Source organism: Vicia villosa, linkage group LG6 (genome assembly GCF_029867415.1).
Source record: "Vicia villosa cultivar HV-30 ecotype Madison, WI linkage group LG6, Vvil1.0, whole genome shotgun sequence".
Taxonomy (NCBI): Eukaryota; Viridiplantae; Streptophyta; class Magnoliopsida; order Fabales; family Fabaceae; genus Vicia; species Vicia villosa.
Window position 1 is genome coordinate 45,254,149 of NC_081185.1, and position 20,152 is coordinate 45,274,300.

At 37.4% G+C, this 20,152-nt stretch overlaps 1 long non-coding RNA gene across 1 annotated transcript; it reads left to right on the top strand.

Annotated features, from left to right (window-relative positions):
- The first annotated feature begins 10,743 nt into the window (after positions 1 to 10,743).
- Positions 10,744 to 13,724, top strand: LOC131609140 (uncharacterized). The gene is made up of 2 exons (XR_009285952.1): positions 10,744 to 11,399; positions 12,205 to 13,724. It is a non-coding gene; the product is annotated as an uncharacterized LOC131609140 (long non-coding RNA).
- Positions 13,725 to 20,152: the final 6,428 nt, after the last annotated feature.

The window sequence follows — 20,152 nt, forward strand, 5'->3', positions numbered from 1 at the left end:
CTGATATAAGGCCACATAACATGGTTTTGTCTAACTACGAAGGCAAAATAGGGCAAACCTTGGGAGTTGTCCAAGTGATTTAACGGTGGGTTCAGTTACCAGGCCAACTATGTTTATAGTCATACCAGCAAAAGAAAATTATAACCTCTTGCTCGGAAGGGAATGGATCCATGGAGTTGCTGCTGTGCTTTCGACAATGCATCAAAGGCTAACCATTTGGAGAGAAGATGGCATAGTAGAGAATATTGAGGGGGATCAGAGTTATTACATGGCTGAAGTTAATCAAGTTAATAAAACTAACTTCGATAGGAATTTGGCAAACATAGGGCCTTGCCATGCTGCGGAAGATATATATACCCCAAACAAGAATGCATTGTATTACTTATCTTTGCACCCAAATGGATTTCAGTGGAATAGAGAAATAATGGACGGCCCAGAAGATACCGCACCAATAGAGCATGATCCAACAATACGGCCAACAGGCTGGGATGATGATGTTGATGATGTCTGAGTCTTCATTCTTCGAAAAGATTTCGGCTTATATAGCCGAGAACAAAAGAAAGACGGCTCTTGAAACCGAATTATCAAATATGGTGGTTAATCCAGTTCCAAGAAAGGAAGAAATGACAGATTCTGGGATACACATGATCCCTCAACCCCATGAAGATTCAGTTCGAGTCGAAGAAATCTCAGGAGAAGATTCGAGTCAAAGATTAGACGCAATCTACGACGAAGAACCCTTGGGATTCGAGAAGGACCCAATGGCATCAAACATAAAAATGTTAGCCCAAGATCCACTCGAGGAAGTAAATCTTGGAGACGTGGATCGAAAGAGGATAACATACGTCAATGCAAAATTAGACCCAGCGTTGAAATCAAAAGTCATCAAATTGTTAAAAGAAAACAAAGACTGTTTCGCTTGGGACTATGACGAGATGCCTGGTTTAGGGAGAGACCTGGTCGAACTAAAGTTACCAATAAAGGAAGGGAAGAAGCCCATAAAGCAGACTCCTAGAAGGTTCGCGCCAGAGATTCATTCAAAGATTAAAGCAGAGGTCAAAAGGCTTCTACGTTGCAAATTCATCCGAACCACAAGGTATGTTGAATGGATTGCCAATATTGTGCCTGTTATAAAAAAGAATGGTTCATTAAGAGTATGCATAGATTTTCGTGATCTGAATGCAGTGACTCCTAAGGATGAATATCCTATGCCTGTGGCAGAAATGCTAGTAGATTCAGCCGCGGGCTTTGAATACCTAAGTATGTTGGATAGGTATTCTGGATATAATCAAATTTTCATTGCAGAAGAAGATGTGTCTAAAACAGCTTTTCGTTGCCCAGGGGCAATAGGCACCTATGAGTGGGTTGTAATGCCTTTTGGTTTAAAGAATGCTGGGGCAGCCTATCAAAGAGCAATGAACTCTATATTCCATGATTTTATAGAAACATTCATGCAAGTATACATAGATGACATCGTTGTGAAATCTGTTTCGGATTACGATCATCTTGATCATCTAAGCCAATCATTCAAAAGAATGAGAAAACATGGCTTAAAGATAAATCCCCTCAAATGTGCTTTCTTTGTGCAGGCTGGAGATTTCCTGGGCTTCGTAGTCCATAAAAAGGGAATAGAAATTAACCAGAATAAAACGAAGGCTATTACGGAAACTAAGCCTCCATCCACGAAGAGAGAATTGCAGTCTTTACTGGGGAAGATAAACTTCTTGAGAAGGTTTATATCTAATTTGAGTGGACGCACGTAAGCTTTCTCCCCTCTACTTCGACTCAAGCAAGGAAAGTTCGAATGGCATGCTGAACATCAAGAAGCTTTTGATAAAATCAAGCAATACTTGATCCATCCACCAATCTTGTCTCCCCCAAATGGGAAGAAGCACATGCGCCTGTATATTTCAGCTTCAGATAATACAATAGGCAGCATGTTAGCGCAAGAAGATGAAAATGGCATCGAAAGAGCCATTTATTATTTAAGTAGAGTACTCAATGATGCAGAGACTAGGTATAGCGCAATAGAAAAACTCTGCCTTTGTTTATATTTCTCTTGTATCAAACTTAAGTATTATATAAAGCCAGTTGATGTTTATGTTTCGTCTCATTGTGATGTTATCAAACATATGCTATCAAAACCAATATTGCATAGTCGAATTGGCAAATGGGCTTTAGCCCTTACTGAGTACTCACTGATATTTCAACCTCTTAAGGCAATGAAAGGTCAGATTGTATCAGATTTCATTGTCGACCATGCAGTGGTTGAGAACCCTCAACAATATGTAGAATTGAAGCCTTGGAAGCTATACTTCGATGGTTCGACTCATAGAGAGGGAACTGGTGTTGGAATGCTAATAATTTCTCCTGATGGAATTCCAACAAAGCTCAAGTACAAGATTGAAGGTCCCTTATGCTCCAATAACGAAGCTGAATATGAAGCACTGATTGCTGGACTTGAAGCTTTGTTAGAATTGGGGGCAACCAGAGTCGAAATTAAAGGAGACTCCGAATTAGTGATTAAGCTACTGACGAAGGAATATAAATGCATCAAAGAAAACTTGATCATGTACTTTGTTATAGCAAATAGGTTGCTTAAAAAATTCGAATATGTGGAGCTAAGTCACGTCTCGAGGACCAAGAATCAAGAAGCCAATGATCTGGCACAATTAGCCTCAGGATATAGGGTATCAAAAGAGAAATTAGAGGAACTGATCGAAGTAAGAGGAAGAGCAATGGCTACCAAGCTTTCCCCAAGTGACTTGGAGAATTCACAATTAGGTTTCGCCAGCAAAGGAGAATTTGAAGTATTAAATATAGACTCTGTGGCAGACACAGATTGGAGGAGTCCAATTGTGAACTATCTAAAAGATCCTTCGACAGACACGGATAGAAAGGTGAAGTATAGAGCCTTGTCATATTTCCTGATGGGGAACGAATTGTTCAAGAAAACTCCTGAAGGAGTCTTATTTAAATGTCTGGGAGAAGCAGAAGCATATTTGGCTCTCTCAAATGTACACAGTGGAGCGTGTGGTGCACATCAAACGGGGCACAAAATGAAATGGCTTCTGTTTCGATATGGAATGTATTGGCCTTCTATGTTAAAAGACTGCATAGAATTTGCAAAAGGGTGTCAAGAATGTCAAGAACATGCAGGTATTCAACACGCTCCAGCAAATGAGTTAAGTCCAATAATAAAACCATGGCCTTTCAGAGGTTGGGCACTAGACTTAATTGGAGAGATTCACCCTAAATCCTCTAAGGGTCAAAGATACATACTAGTAGGAATAGACTACTTCACAAAATGGGTCAAAGCGATACCACTGGCGAATGTGGACCAAGAGGCTGTGATTGAGTTTATTCAAAAACACATCATATACAGATTTGGAATCCCAGAAAGTATAACTACAGATCAAGGATCAGTGTTCACTGGGCGAAAGATGCAAGACTTCGCCCAAGAAATGGGTTTTAAGTTGCTTACTTCTACACCTTACTATGCTCAGGCAAATGGACAAGTCGAAGCAGCGAATAAGATAATAATTGGTCTCATAAAGAAACATGTGGGAAAAAAGCCTAAGAATTGGCACAAAACCCTGGACTAAGCGCTTTGGGCTTGTCGAACATCTCCAAAAGAAGCTACAAACACTACGCCTTTCTAATTAACATTTGGACATGACGCAGTACTCCCAGTTGAGATATATTTGCAGTCAGTTCGGATACAAAGACAAGCAGAAATCCCTTCTAACATGTATTGGGAGTTGATGTGAATGAATTAGTAGACCTGGACGAAGACAGACTTCGAGCATTGGAGATGATAAAAAGACAAAAAGAAAGAGTGTCCAGAGCATACAACAAAAAGGTGAAAGGTAAAACTTTTATCAATAATGACTTAGTTTGGAAAGTTATTTTACCTATAGATCGAAAGAATCAAGCACTTGGTAAATGGTCCCCACACTAGGAGGGACCCTTTCGAATCTTGAAAGTATTTTCGAATAACGCTTACGAGATAGAAGAGTTAGCAGAAGATCGCAGGATCCTAAGAGTAAACGGGAAGTATCTGAAGAGATACAAACCAAGCATGCACGAAGTAAAGATTACAAAAACGTAGATATTTGAAGTATACTACGTAAGCCAAAATGGTTGAACTAACACCAAAATGGCTTTGTGTTCAAACGAACAGGCATAGCAAATAAAGTAAGAAGACGAAGAAACTTCAAAACATCTTCCATTAATACTAAGAGAAGTACATTCATTACAGAAAAGGTGGTTCCCAAAACATTGAAGGTTACAAAAAACTAAAACAAATAAAAACCTAAACTAAACCACCTCCTAATTGATCATTTGGTCTAAGCCTTCTAGGGGCAACAGGGGCAAGCTCTCTGCCTCGAACATGTCCATGGAGCCAGAGTTTCGCATCCTCCTTACTATTGCCTTTTTGAGGAATATGTAAGACAAGAGCCTTCCATATGGAAGACACGTTACAGCCCCTTGACGAGCAGCAGCCATAGAAACTGCTTCGACAAGCCCTTTGAAAATCATTAAGAGGAAGTTGATTTTCTTCCCACGAAGGGCACAGAGGATAAATTCCAAGTCCTCCACCATGATGCTGTTTTGATCATGGTTTCGTGGATGAAAGTTACCCACGAGCAGTTGATGCCAAACCCTGATGACTTTGGCGCTGTAAGGATCGTTGTCCATAAGAGTCCTCAACAGAAGATGAGTCGTCATGTTGAAGCTGTTGTCATCAAAGGTCTCACCAGAGTTGTTACATCTCATCAAGTTAGAGATGGTGGAAGGAGTGATTCTGATGTGGGCATGTCGAACCTCAGAAACTATAGTAGTTCTGCCCTCCGGATCTCTGCGTAGAGACGCAAACATCCAGAAATCTGCTAGCATGTTGGGATAAACAGGTCCCTCTAAGATTTCATAATAGAAATCGAGTTCTTGATTGGCAAAAAGAGCACTAATGCTTATGAAGTGTTCATCAAACTCCTCTTCAGAGAGTTTGAACTCCTTTTTTATGCAAGCTCTAATGTTATTATAGGTAAGAGGTTGCACCATGTGGAGAAGAAAAAGTTTGAAAAGGGTTTTTCTTTTAAACTCTGTGTTTTGAGAAAACGGAAGAAGAGAAACAAAGTCCGGAGCAAAAGTTTGAAGCAAGTGTGAAGGAAGAAGTGTAATGTTAATCCTTTATATAGACCTGGGGCAATAAAGGGACGGTTCAATTTTAATGATTGATTAGACTGCGTTTAGTATTCCAAAGAGAAGTTATGGCTTCCGCCGTTTCCCGCCTTGGGAAGTTGATATGTAATCATGAAAAACTGGTGCACGTACGTCTTAAAGAGACGTTTTGAAGAAAGTGACGTCATCACTTAATGATGGTTACGGCTAAGGGAGTAGAAACGTCAAGTCTAGACTAAAAGGAGTGCGAAGGATAGTCAGGTCACGTGCTTGCATTCATTAAGATTACTGTGACAATAAAATATATTTTGGCAAGGTTTGAAGAATGGCTAGAATGTTACTCATGATCATTGAAAAATGGAGTAGAGTGTGTAAATTGGCAAACAAAAGTTGCGCATATATATGTTCCTGGTGGAATTCGATTACAAGACAAAATCAATGCGCATTACAAAAAGGGATTACAAGATTCGAAGCAACTAATTAAAATCCCTAGGAAGATTATCTTTTATCTTCGAATACTGAATTTCCCTCGAAGACATACGAAGATCAAGCAATGCCCGTTGTCTCTTTAATTCTTCAATTTCTGGCACTAGTTTCTGTGCAGCCTCGAAGTGTTGGATCCCTGACTGCGCCACTTCAGTTAATTCTTGCTGGTTGGTCTGCTGAATTGTTGCTTGATGAGACTCAACTTCCTTTATCTTCTCTTCGAGCATTTTAATTTCCTGTTTCCAGGATTTGATATTCTTCTCACATTCGTCATATGCTTCCTGATTCTTCAAACGTTTAAGCTTAAGGGCGTCACCCTTCTTGGTTGCATCAGTAGCAGCTTTCCATGAAGAATTATGAGAAGCCATCTTCGCAGTAAGTTGTTCATCAACATTTTGCTTTCGAAGAATGTCAGACTGAAGTTGTTCGATTAGAGAACTCAGCAGTACAATCACCTCTGAGACTTCTTTTGAGACCAGAAATAGATCTACCTTCTTCAAAAGTTGGTTCAAGCTATGACATTTGGTAGGATTCTTGTTAAGAGCTTCGACAAGGTTGGTTTCGAAGAACTTTTCCTTTATTTGATGAAGAAGATCAGAAGTGTCCTCTTTATCACCAGATTTTGTCTGGACAGCTGGAGAAGTTTCGAGCTCAGAGGGCGAAATATTATCAATATTCATCATGGCCTTGAGGAAGCTGAGAGGATCAGTCTGTTTGAGTTGCTCCAACTCTGAAGGGGTAGGCTTTGCTGGGGCAGGCGTCGAAGTGGTTTCAGGAGAAACTATGGTCCCAAAGGTTGACGTTTCATGAGGGCCAGCTGTGGCTAGTTTGGAAGTTTCCTCTATAGCATCTCGTTCAGATACAGTATCCTCACTTCCAGTTGGGTGTTCAGCTGCATTGTTACTACCTGAACATTGACGATCTGCCCCTATATTTTCGCTTTTGTGGGTAGGAGGAGAATCATCAGTTGAATGGCTTTCTTCAACTAGCATATTAGGAATAATGGTCGCTAAGGGCTGAGCATCTCCGACAACTGGCGAAAGCACATGAGATTTGTCTGCATTGAGTAATTAGAACACATTATGATGAGAAGATTGCAAGAAATCTGTTTGTCATAAGAAAGAACATGTACTTACCTTGGAGATTATCAAGGTCGATGGTAAGGTTGAAGGCTTTGAGATCAGAAGTGGCTGTGCCAGCATCGTCCTACAACCATAAGGTAAAATGTTAACTTAATTATTTAAGTTAAAATTTATAGATATGATTATGTTGTGTAATCCAAATACCTTGGTTGGAATGTTATCTGGACTCGAGTTGTGGCTCTCTACAACAAGAGCATTACTACCACCCTTTAAAGGTGATTCTTCGGAAGATACCTTATCAGCCGGTGAAGTAATCTTCGAAGAACCAGACCCCTTTTCTTTGCCTGAAGGAGTGACAGTCTTCTGTCTTTTCTTATGTCCTTGCCTGGTGCGAGGAGGAGATTTGTCTTCATCGTCTGAAACAACTGTTTGAGAATCTTTTCGCTTCGAATGTACCGGAGGTTTCGAAGTCTGAAGAATATGAATTGAGCAAAGTAAGTACTATCCACAGAAATATACCAATTGGAATATAAAATGCTTATATACCGTGGGTTTCTTGCCGGTCGTGGTAGAATCACTCCTACTTGTCTTGTTGCTCTTCGAAACTCCAGAATCCTTTTGTACAGCGGCTTCTTTGATCTTTCTCTTTCGAGCAACGACTGTAGTTGAAACTGCAATCAGTATTTCAGCCAAAAGAAAGAAAAGTTAGTCGAAAGTTGTCTAAACCCAAACCTTCAGGTATTGGAGTCAAGACACGAACATGTTCAAGATCTATATGAAGATGTCCTTTGAAAGTATCCAGGGTATGCTTAGTCGGGACCACTCGTTCAGCGCGCTTTTTAGTGCTTTCCTGAAGAATTTTAAAAGCGTTCCCACACACGAACCAGTCTGGGAAAGGAGGGCTTAAAGCCACACCAAAATCAGCACTTGGCAGTGGAGGGAATTTTGGAGGATTAAGTTTGAAAGCCACTTCATAACGCAGTTCTGGTCGAACAGACGAGGGCAGTTTCAACTTATCCAGTTTAGCAGAGAACTTTTCGCGTAAAATAACTGCAGCTTCACGAACGGTCTGACTAAGATCATCAGGCCTGTAGATAGTCTCAAAGAATTTTTGAAAGGCTTGTATTTCTTTAATATGGGTTGAAGTACCTTTGCGAAAGTTTTCCTGCACATCAGCAAAAGCTCCAGTTAGTCGGGACCACTCGTTCAGCGTGCTTTTTAGTGCTTTCCTGAAGAATTTTAAAAGCGTTCCCACACACGAACCAGTCTTGGAAAGGAGGACTTAAAGCCACACCAAAATCAGCACTTGGCAGTGGAGGGAATTTTGGAGGATTAAGTTTGAAAGCCACTTCATAACGCAGTTCTGGTCGAACAGACGAGGGCAGTTTCAACTTATCCAGTTTAGCAGAGAACTTTTCGCGTAAAATAACTGCAGCTTCACGAACGGTCCGACTAAGATCATCAGGCCTGTAGATAGTCTCAAAGAATTTTTGAAAGGCTTGTATTTCTTTAATATGGGTTGAAGTACCTTTGCGAAAGTGTTCCTGCACATCAGCAAAAGCTCCAGTTAGTTCTTGAGTAAGGCTCTCAGCATCGAAGATTTGCATGGTGTAGTAATCTGTCCACCATTGTTGGAAATCTGGAGTATAATAAAAGGCAGGTTCGAAAGGAATAGGAGAGAGATTGGTAACACCAGTGTATCTGGCGATTTTTGATTCACACTCATCTTCAGCTAGATACAAAGTATGTAGACACATATGGTTCCTTTTCTCATACAGGCATTTGGGTTTTATTTGAACCAATCCAAATTGTCTCGATACCAGATTTGGTTGGTAGCAGAGAAGAACACATTGGCCTTTGGAGGGTCGAAGACGGTGATAGAATAGCCTTGGGGTAAGAAAAGCTTCCCAAATAATCACGAATTCAGTCTGTTGATCTGGGGACATCGCTAGAAACCTTCGAGTGAACCATTCAGGACCCACTGTCCTTTGTACGAATGGAGCCATTGAAGGGCTAAATTGATAACACTGAGCAAACATTGACATATGCTAAAAAGTGTTCACGAAGCTTCCCAGTTTCTTCTTTAGGAGTTAGCAAAGCCAACCTGGTTCCTTCTACAGCTCGATTTTTGATGTTTGGATCTTCTTCGTTGACAGTACCTCGAAATGGGAGGTGAGCTTCGAAAGTAGCATTAAGCCACAGTTACAGAAACCAGAAAGGACCAAAAAAGAGCAGAGATCCTGATTCATAACTCTTAATGAGGTCTGTTGCTTCACCTAGATTCTCATAGAGAAACCCTAGAATTAATTGGCTCAGGTTTAGTTGTGTCCCAGCATGTAATTGATTGGCCATACAAAGATACCTCTTTGCTACCTGTATGGACCTAGAACAGAAAACACACCTCGAGAGCCATAAAGCTAAGAAAGCAATATGCTCTTCGTTTGAGACTACCTCATTATTTTCGTCATGATATTTGTTGAATGAACGCAGTATAAGTAACTGTTGCTTCGCTAAAGTTAATGGTATCGGTGTCCATGACATTGGGGTCAAAGGTCTCTCCGGTTGGTCGAAGCCCCATGATAGCAGCTATGTCGAAAAGAGTGGGGGTGACCATTCCACACGGAAGATGGAAAGTGTTATGGGAAGCGTCCCAGAAATGAACTGATGCTACTAACATGGTTTGGTTGTATTCTAAACCTGTTTTGGATAATTGGATTAAGTCATAAATTCCCAGTTGTTTCCACAAAGAGGCCTTTTGGTTCTCTACTCTTGTTAGCCAGGCATAGTACAGTTCAGGGTCTTTTGCTAAGGGAATTGACCTAAAAACTTTCACAAAATTAGTTACATAGTTTAACCTAATTTTCTCTAGGGCTGAAGGGGTTACGGTCGAAGTGTCTTCTGCACCATCAGGATCTGCTAAGATAGGACGGCCATCTTCATCTATTTTGTTCTTACTAACTAAAGGCCTAGTTTTATAATAAGCATGAAAGAATTTATTCAGAGAAGAGTTAGTTTCTCCTGGTAAAGGACCCATGAAGGCATGAGTTTTTCCAGAAAGTTCAAAGGGAATGATTACCTGAGAAGCATAAATGGCGTGCACTTCTGCAGTATTTGGGTTTGGTATGTATTCTTGATCCCCCATCTGTGTAGATTTCTGAATTTTCAAAGCGGGTTGAAGAACGTTTGAGGAAGACGCCATGAGTAAGTTTGATTTGGGAAATGGGTTTGAACGGAACCAGAAACGTTCTTTTTTGTGGAAAGAATGAGGAAATAGAGGTGAAAGTTATATGAGAGTATGAGTTCAGGTATTTAAAGGTTTAACGGAAACCCTTTCAAATCTTTTGGGTAAAAGCCAAGAGACACGCGGCAGGCGTTGATTTAATCCAACGGCGGTCGAATAGGTATTAGCTTTACTCCTAGTATATAGGAGTAATGATCATGAAGTAAGACCAGAACCTGGGAATGTAAGTTATGAGTAGACATCTTTGGAAAAGACAAGACGTTTTGGAAACAGAGTCATAAATGATTATGACGTCAATTGTCATACCCCAAAATTTGCCCTCATATTTTTACAAACGTCATTTTATTTAGAATAAATGAATTGACGCACTTGGTAAGAATTTGAGCGTGAAAGGTACAATAGCGCGAGATCCCGTGTTCGAGTCTCACTACTAACAGTTTTCTTTATTATTATTTTTTTGTTACTAACTTAATTTCCGTTTTAAATGACTTTTTCTTAAAATCACAAAAAAATTGTTCTTTATTATTTGAAATTAATTTTCATAGTTTTTTTACTTTTTCCAAAAAAATAATAATAATAAAAAGATTTTAAATTCTACACATTTTTTACATTTTAGGATAGTTTTTTTTATTTGTTAAATATAATCATAAAAACTCGTTTAAGATAATTCTTTTTTTTGGGCTTTTGGTTATTTTTTAATTAATTATGGTCCATTAAATTTAACCTAATTTTGTATATTATAAATAGGAACAAGACCCTGACTTTCACGGGATTCACGTACAATTTCACCACTGTACATACACAACAAACCCTTATACTTTCATCCTCATACCACCAATTGAATCCTTATTTTCACGTCACTGATATTCATGTGCAAAGCTTGGACCCTTTTGTTCAGCACACCATCATTCTAATATTTTTACACTATACACTCACATATAATTTTTTACACTGTAAATACCAAGATTAACAATTAACAAAATTTTTCACACTTTGTTACTCATACCATTTTTGTTTTTTGCTCATATTTTTAGTCATCTCTCATGTATTCAAACTACACAAAATCCATACTAATTACTACAAATCCTTACATATTCTAACGATTTGCATCAAGGTTTTTTTTGCAGCCAACTACACAGTAGAACCGATGATGATGAAGAAAGTTGTTCACAACTGAGAACCTTCGGCGAAACTCCAGCAACCGCACGGCCGCGAAACACCGTTTCCGCCGGGATCCACCACTCTCAGCCACCGTCAAATCGCGGTGAAGCCCAGCCATCGGAAGCACCTCCGACGATACCCGATCCGCTTCGTCGATCTGCATCAAACGTATGCGTTCCATCTCTTCCGCCGCTTCAGCCGCCGTCGACGACATCCCGTCGGATCTATCTTCAAATCCGTCACTTGTAAGCTTTATTTGCTCCTTTTTTATTTAATTTCATGGGTCGCGCGGTGAATATTTGTTCTGTCTTGAAGCTTGTTTAATATGGAGAAGAAATTGAGTTTAAAAAGATGAATGATTGTTTGGTTGAGAAGAGAAGAAAGTTGGTTCTTTTCATGTTTATAAGTTGTTGTGCTTTGTGCTTGCCTTTTTTCAAAATACCACCTGTTAATGCATACAGGGTCATTAGAGGTTTGAAAAGTCAAATTTTGTATGTTTTAATTTTTTCCTAAAAATTCTAAACAAAAATAATACATGGCATAAGGGGGCGGCTCCCCATGTTTCAATCTTCTTTGCGGTGCCCTTTTATTTTATTTTTATTTTTTATGTTTTCTTTAAAATGCCACTTGTCAAATTCTGATTAGATGTTGTTTTTAATTTATAAAATAAAAAATTAACTTTGGTTTCCAAAGGTACCAGATAGCAACGCATCACATGCTGCTCTATCTAAAAAATTATCATTAATTTTCTTTTCGTCCAAAAAATATATTATTATAATTTAATTAGTTTTGTTTAGAATTTAGTTTATAACAAAAATACAAAAATATTTAGTTAGATTTTATTTTCCCATATAAAAACACAAAAACAATTTTTTGATTAGCTTTTTTTATTAAACTTTTATTTTCTTTTTAGAATTTGATTTAGTCCTAATTTAAATTTTTCTTGTTTGTTTTTTTTATCGATAATTGTTTATAATTTTTGTTATTTTCTCATATATCATTCCTACCACTTTTTTTGCTTACCATCGTGAGCATTGGACTGTTTTGCAGACATGCATAGCTTGTGCATGCATGGATTGATCCAACGCTTCAGAGCCTGCAGTTCCATGGTGAACCTTAAAGATTCGACCACACCTGATTATAGCATTCAGGTCACAACAAGTTTTCTTAATAAACCTTAGGGGTTTATTGTTAGGGTTGGCATTTCCCTTTCTCTTCTTCGTGCCAAATTTTCAGGGTTAAACAAAATCCTCCGACCACGCGCCACGCCCTTCAAAAAGCTAAGTATTTAAAAGTCTATTTTGTTTCCTTTTGATTTTAGGGTTTGCCCTTATATTTTTGAACTGTGCATACATTCACTCCATCTATTTTTCCGCCTTTGCCAATTTTTCAGGGTTAATCCCGAGGTTTCCTCCGACTGCCAACCATATCAGATCAAATGCAAAGCTAAGTGCTTTTCTTTGTTTATTTAATTATTTTTAAACTCTTTATCCTTTTATTTTTAGGGTTAACCTCGTTTGCCTCCGAACCGATAATGCACTCACCCTTCTTTGTTTATTCTTTCGTTTCCAATTTTCAGGGTTTGTCACATTGGCAAAGCTACGCGTATCGGTAACCCTAAACCCTGTCCTCAATTATTACTTGTGTTAAACCCTTTGTTTTAATTATATCCCGCTGGTTTCAATTTCCCTCTCCTCCGCTGGTTACAATTTCCCTTCCCCGTTATTATTGTTTATATTAAACTGCGTGGTTAGTAATTCTAGGGAGTGCAACTTATTAATTGAATTAGCATCACGTAATTTTACAAGATAACATAACTGAACATGATCACGTGATTGTTGCACCCACGCACACTTTTGGGGTAACCTCTCTGTTGCCTCGTTGCTTGTTGCCTTGTGTTTTTTTGCAGAATAGCCATGTCCCTCGAATACGAGGATACCTCAGCCATGCTGCCTCGATACAAATAAAGGTCATAAGTCCCTAATGATGCTGCCTTCGATACACCAATATGACCTCGACCCTCGGAAGTTGCCTACAAAAAGGCTGAGGTATCTTCTGGCTGCCTACGAAAAAGGCTATTCTGATCCTTCTCCTTAGACTACCTGCCTCTTTATGGCATGGGTCAGTCTTTGAGCGAATGATAATTCGACGACCCTTCTACCTCCAAACGAAAGGCTTCCTGCCCTCTTATGGCAAGGACTGACCCTTTCATTCTGAAAGGCTAAAAAGAGACCTATCATCTGAGTTTAAGGTAATTGCCCCTAATTGCCTTGCCATGCTCTATTTTCTATATTCTTTCTCAAAATTCTTCAAAAAAACTGGCTACGCTCATTTACGAGTTAAAGTCCATTTTTCCTCTTTCATCTACATTTTCTGGAAACGAGCAAGCAAAGCAATTAAGAGCCCATGGAAAACCATGGATGCAAAGGGTGCCTTACACCTTCCCTTTGCATAAATTACCCCCCGAACTTAGATTTCTTTAAAAGGTTTTTTCTGTTTCTTTTAGCCTTTCTGAATTTGTTTGGATAAAATAAAAGTCGGTGGCAACTCATGCTTAACCGCGACATTTTCGATCGATAAAAGTCAGTTCACCGTATTACATCAATCAATAGTCTCGGAACTATAAAACGAAATCTTATTATAACAAGAAACGCCTATTTCTCTTAATTTTCGAAACAGGCATTTATTGGGGGCAATTTGTTAGCTGAAGATTTCGTTTGAGAAGAATGTCCTTCGAAGATTTGGAATTCAAAGGAAGATGGTTACTGATGATCATCTTTGAAGATAAAAATGGCTACTGATGGCCATGCTTCGAGAATGATGTTTAAGTTGGAACAAAGATAGTTAGCACTGAAGTTAAATTCGAAAAGAATAGTCTTTGGGACTTAGACGTTTTTGCGAAATATGCGAAGTACTGAAGCTTAGCGTGGTTTCGTGGCATTCTCGACTCCAATTATGTTGCCACGCGTCGAAGGGAGATTCAGGCGGGATGATTTGAATTTCGAAGTAGTTTATGTAACCGCACGAAGACAGATGGCATCCCTGGATTTTCTGCGGGCAACGTGTCATTAGATTAGTGTAGGACCATTAGAGTCGAAACTAGTATAAATAAGGGTCTTAATGTTAGGATTCCGTGTGTTCATTTTGTACAAATCACTCACATATTGCTCAAGTATCAAGTGTTAAGAGAAAGAGTTCGCTGAGAAATGTACGTATGACACAAACACCACTTTAAATACATGTGTATTTTCCTTTATTCAAGTATCTTTCGATATTACTGCGTTTCATTTACTTTTGGTCATTTACATTCCTGCACTATTTATTTTCATGTCATTTATCTTCGAAACATTTAACTTTTCTGCACTTTAAGATTCTTGCACCTTTACAGTTTTGTCTTATATTTTGTCTTTAACTCACTTTTCACTGGTGTTATATTTACGTGTATAACAAGGTGATTGCTAATCTTTATTTCTCTGTTTAAGTATTTCTTATTTCGAGACACATCAATCATAGGCATAATTCGAACTATCATGAATAACAACCTTTTTGACTATGTCCTAGGATCAATCTAGTCGATCCTGCGAGTAACCAAATCATATTTATTATAGTTTGGAAGACTAGCGGTTGTTTACCGGAAATCACCGTAAACACCGCCTCCTTGAAAGTACAGGACAAGAGCTTGCACTTAAAGATTCAAATGTGCCAAAGATTTCCATCTGAGTGTTGATGGTGGTGTGGTCCTGGGGGTTGTTGTTCCCATCAAACTTCACAAAAGATGGCAGTTTGAAGTTCTCCGGAACTAGAGTGCTTCAAATCTCGTCCAATAGAGACTAGGGGTCTAAGATCTCATTTTCTACTTAGACCTTCATGGTATCGCTCTTAGAGGATTAGGACATTTTCCTCTAAAGCCAGGTTGAAGCAACATAACTCATCCATAGCAACCAAAATATCTGCTAGGATTATGTGGTCACCGTTGGCATTGTTGCTAACTATGGTAGCGCCTCGTCGTGTCACCATGTTGAAGAGGGTGGCATAGACGGTTGAAAATTGGATGTGAGTGTGGTATTTATTAGTTTTACCGAGATCCTGTAGTGAGCTCTAATTCTACTTGTTAAATGCGATAAGATTAGAGTATGCTCACATATTTGATTGTAAGAGACGGTGTATGTTAAATTTCATAAAATTAGTCAATAAATATTTCAAACCATGAGCTAAATGTATCAAATAATGAACATGATTCTTATCCAACTCATAGCTGAGTGATCCGACGTGACGCCCACCTTATTCTTTCTTGATTCATTAGATTGTTTCTCCCTGGGCTTTCATACTACTTCTTTCTAGACTCAATAAAGTTATTACAATCCAATATATAGTTTAAAGGGTGAATCTTTCAATATCTTTAAATTTTATTAAATACCTAACTATTTATTCTTATATTTTAAAATTATTTTAAATTTTACTTTAATTTTATCTAGTGTGTATACTGAATCCAACAAAAGTTCTGATATAAAAAATTCTCCGAGTGTAGTATTATTGTTTTACTTAGAGCTGTCAAAATGGGCTACCCGGCCCATTTAGGGCCGGCCCTAATGGGCCTGGGCCAAAAAAGCCCTATTGTATATGGGCCTCAAAATTACTACCCGAGCCCGGTCCTAGATGGGCTTCGGGCTACCCGGCCCTAAACGAGTTTTTTTAATAAAAAAATTAAAATAAAAAATCCATTATATTTATTATAAATTAAATAAAAAATTATATTATATTAAACATAATACATTTTTAAGTACTATATCATCTTTTATAAATACTATAATGTGTTTTTAAATACACTACATGTTTAAATTGTAGAAAATAATACTCAAATATTTAATATAAGAGAAACTAATAGAATAGGAGGAAATAATATTGATTATATTAATGTATAATATTTAAGAGAGAAAGATTGAATATAATAGAAACAAAATTTAGTGAAGTGAGAAAAATCAATGTTTTATTTTGGAGTGACACAATATAAAAACTAATATAATATAATATAATTTTTTGAAATTTATACTTGTGCGGGCCTCATTGGCTACCCATAGCCCATATAGGCTAGCCCTAATGGGCAACGGGCTTTTTAGGGCTGGGTTAACAAAAGCCCTTAAAAATATGGGCTCTGATTTGAAGGCCCAAGCCCTATGATTTTTCGGGCCGGGCAGGCCGGCCCATATGGGCTAGCCCATTTTGACAGCTCTAGTTTTACTATTGCTTGACTTTTTTTTTGGTACATAAATTTAATTATTCCTCAAAAAAAAATGACATAGTGAATAGCACCAAATAAAATCCACATTTTGCCACTATCCCTAACAAGAGAGTATTCGGCAATCAGCACACATAAAAATAATCAAAGGTGTGTTTGGATTTGCTAATAGCCTGGGCCGAGCTAGGCTTTGCCAAGCCTAGGCCTGGCCTGTCAAAAAAATCGAAGCCTAAGCCTGGCCTGTGGCCTGTCGTAGGCTTATTTTTAGGCCTGAGCCTGGCCTTTTCGAAGGCCTAGTTAGCCTGTTAGCCTACATAAAAGCCTATTTGTTTTGACATACTAGCTAAAATAATGTTTAAATAGACTAACTAACTAAAATACCAAGAGACTAAAAATTTATTTGCATTGACTTATTTTAACTTACCTATTAGCATAAGTTCTGGGAGACTATTTGTTTAAGAGAACTTATGAAAACAATGTTCATCAGGTGTTTTCATCTTATTTTCAAAAGTTTTTTAAGATAACCGAATTTTATTTATGTATTTTAATTCAAAGTACAACACATAACATAATGATAATAACAAAATTATTCATATTTATTTAAATAGGCCGGCCTGATAGGCTTAAAAGGCTTTTTTTTGGGCCTGAGGCCTAGCCTTTTTAACTAAATAGGCTAATAAAGAAGCCTAGGCCTTTTCTATTTATAAAAAATGTGTGGCCTGGCCTGAGCCTTTATAGGCCAGCCTGTAGGCCCCTGTTATCGGCCTGGCCTATTTCCACCCCTATTTGCTATAGGCAGAATTAATTCTATCAGAACTCAATTTGATAAAACTAATTTTATTAGAATTGTGTTTAGCAAAATCAAATATTGAGTGAATAATAATAAATTTCAGTGTAAAAATTATTCAGAATTAATTCTAGAGGTAGAAGTTACAAATTCTAATTTTAAGTAGAATTAATTCTAGAGACTGAATCAATTCTACTTTTGCCTAAACAAACATCTTAAAATCACTCAGAATCAATTTTACAACTCTAAAATTATTTTTAACTATTCCAAAAACCAAACCAAACACGCACTAAAATAATAGAAATCATAGAAGTCACTTAACTACTTCCTCAACCAAGCGGTAATAGTGCACTGCTATAGGTTTAAACTTTAAATAAGTAAATCATCTTCGTAAATCATTTTGTTTTTAATTTTTTAATTTATTTTATTTGTTCTTGGTTTGTATAAATATTTTTTATTTTAATTTTTATTTAATCTTTACAAAATTAATTTATATTAAAATTAATTATTTTAAAATTGTAGAATATTTAATTTTAGTTCCTTTAATATTAACGACATAAAAACTAAAATTAATTTCTTTTATATATTACATAGATCAAATTTAATATAATCGAAACTAAAACGAAAGAACAAAGTTATAATTGTTTTTTGTAATAATATAAATTAAAGAAATTAGAACAAAAAAATTACACATTTACCGAGAGCATTTACATATCTACAAATTAAATTTATCATAGGTTTTTAAAAATATTTTTTAGTATCAAATTAGATTTTTTTTATAAATTAATCATTTCATTATATAAAAGTATATATTGTTAACTGTTTTGATCAAGAACAAAAAATAGTTAATAACAAAATAAAATTTGATTTAGATATGGTGGAGTGTGTTCTAGATGTGGTGGAATAAGATAAACCTAATCTTAGTACTCCAACGCCCAAATTAATAAATGACTGAGAAATAATTTTAGTGTGAGAATGAATATAATAGCTTAATTTGGCGTGTGCAAAGCTTTATATTATTTAGGCGGTTAGAACTGCTTTTTTCTAATCCAATACTTCGCTTGGATCATCATTCAATTATATCTAACATTGAAACGTTCGCAAGAGGTCGGAATTACATGTTTCATGCTTGAGCAAGGTCACACTTGTTCTTCATGCCTTTTCTTTTGGTGCTTGCAATTAGGCCTTGATGTGTGGGCTTTGTGAGCGGCCAAAAACAGTTGCCCCTAATATTTTGTTTCTACTTGTTGTAAAAATGGTTTTGTTGTGTGGGATTCCAATCTGGTCCTTAGTCGAAAGGAGTGTAAAACCCTCGTCCATGGTATCATTAAAAATAGGCGCATTGAATGTCTTCCTTGTAACTTGCAATGTTTCGTTGGAGGGTTTGGACGTGTAACCCAAGGTTTGACAGTAATTATGCCTTCTTATGATAGGGTACTAGAGTATTCTGAATACTTTGACGCGAGATGATGACTATTGATAGAATGGTCACACTTCACAATGCCTATTGTCTTGGATCGTGCAGTTGTTTGAAATATATAAAGAGTTCGTAAGTAACTATTCCTCTTTTCGTTATTTGTGATGCTTCAAGAATTCATCCCATGGTTTTTTTAGTTTCCCTTTGTCTTTGTTAACAGCTCCCCCTTAGTCATTAATTCCACATCTTTGCACCATCTCCTCCGATGAACCCTACTTTATGTGAATCATCAATTTCATCTCTTTCAAGGTAACGAACATAAGTCCATTTCCCTTTGGTATTTATTTTGACATCACTAGGGTTTCTTGGGAAAATGGTGATGGAGGATGTAAAGGAAGGTACTGCGGTCGAGAGTGGAAGGATATCGGTAGCCTTGCCCCTAGGGAGGTTTCGCTTTTCATGATTTGGCATTGATGGATCCCACAGTAATAGATAATTTAAAGCAGGAACTCAAGGCCCATACTTATATCAAATTGCATTGTCGCACTTTTGGTTATGACCCCATAAATAGTGAATTAAGGTGGTTATTGTAATCCCAATCTCGTGCTTATACTTATGTCCTTTTTTTGTATTGGAAGTAATACCACTATGGACAACTCTCACTCATGAATCAAGAATATGACGGAAGGCAATTCAGCTGTGTGGATGGACCAAGACACATTAGATGTCATATTTGTCTTCAGCGATAAAGGTGATATGGATCATGCCTTCACCAAGTGGGTCCCTAATCGGACTTGGGAATGTTTTTCCCTGAAGGAAACAAAAGGGTGTGTAGCAAGTATGAGAGATGTGTCATCTCTTTTTATGAATGATTGTTTTCTTTGATAGGCTTCCTCCTTCCTTTCAATGAATTTGAGTTAGGCATCTTGAATCATCTATGGATTTCCCCATCACAACTACATCTATTGACCAAGGCTTATATCAACGTCTTCCAACATTGGTGTGAGTACAAGAAAAGTGTGTCGACCTTGATACTCTTTTTCGACCTTGTTAACGTCCAATGTCGTTCCATTGATTTAGTACGAGGAAGGTTTGTTCTCCCTGAAGCATATCCAAAAGATGTTTGAAGTTTACTGATAACACGGAATTATATAGTATATTTGATTTGATTTACATAAATAATGTTTGTATTTTCTTTTAATTATTTTATTTTATTTTAGTATTATGTTGGTATTTTCATTGTTTTAGATTAATTAGGTTATTCGAAGATCGATTGAGAAAAGGAAAGAAATCGAGAAGAAATCGTTCAAAACTCCAAAGAAATGAAAGGATGTATAAATAGCAAAAGAGGAGTGTTGAAGAAGTAGAACAAACTACCAGATGAAGGCCCAAGAACGAAGCAGAAGCCCACCTCACAAGTGGAGGCGCCTGCCTCCAAGGCCCACACCATGTGAGGCCCATGTCTCCAATATGGGAGACGTTGTTAGCTGAAGATTTCAACACAACCAATAATGTTTTTCGAATTCATTTGATTTGAAGAAAGAATGACCTTTAAAGG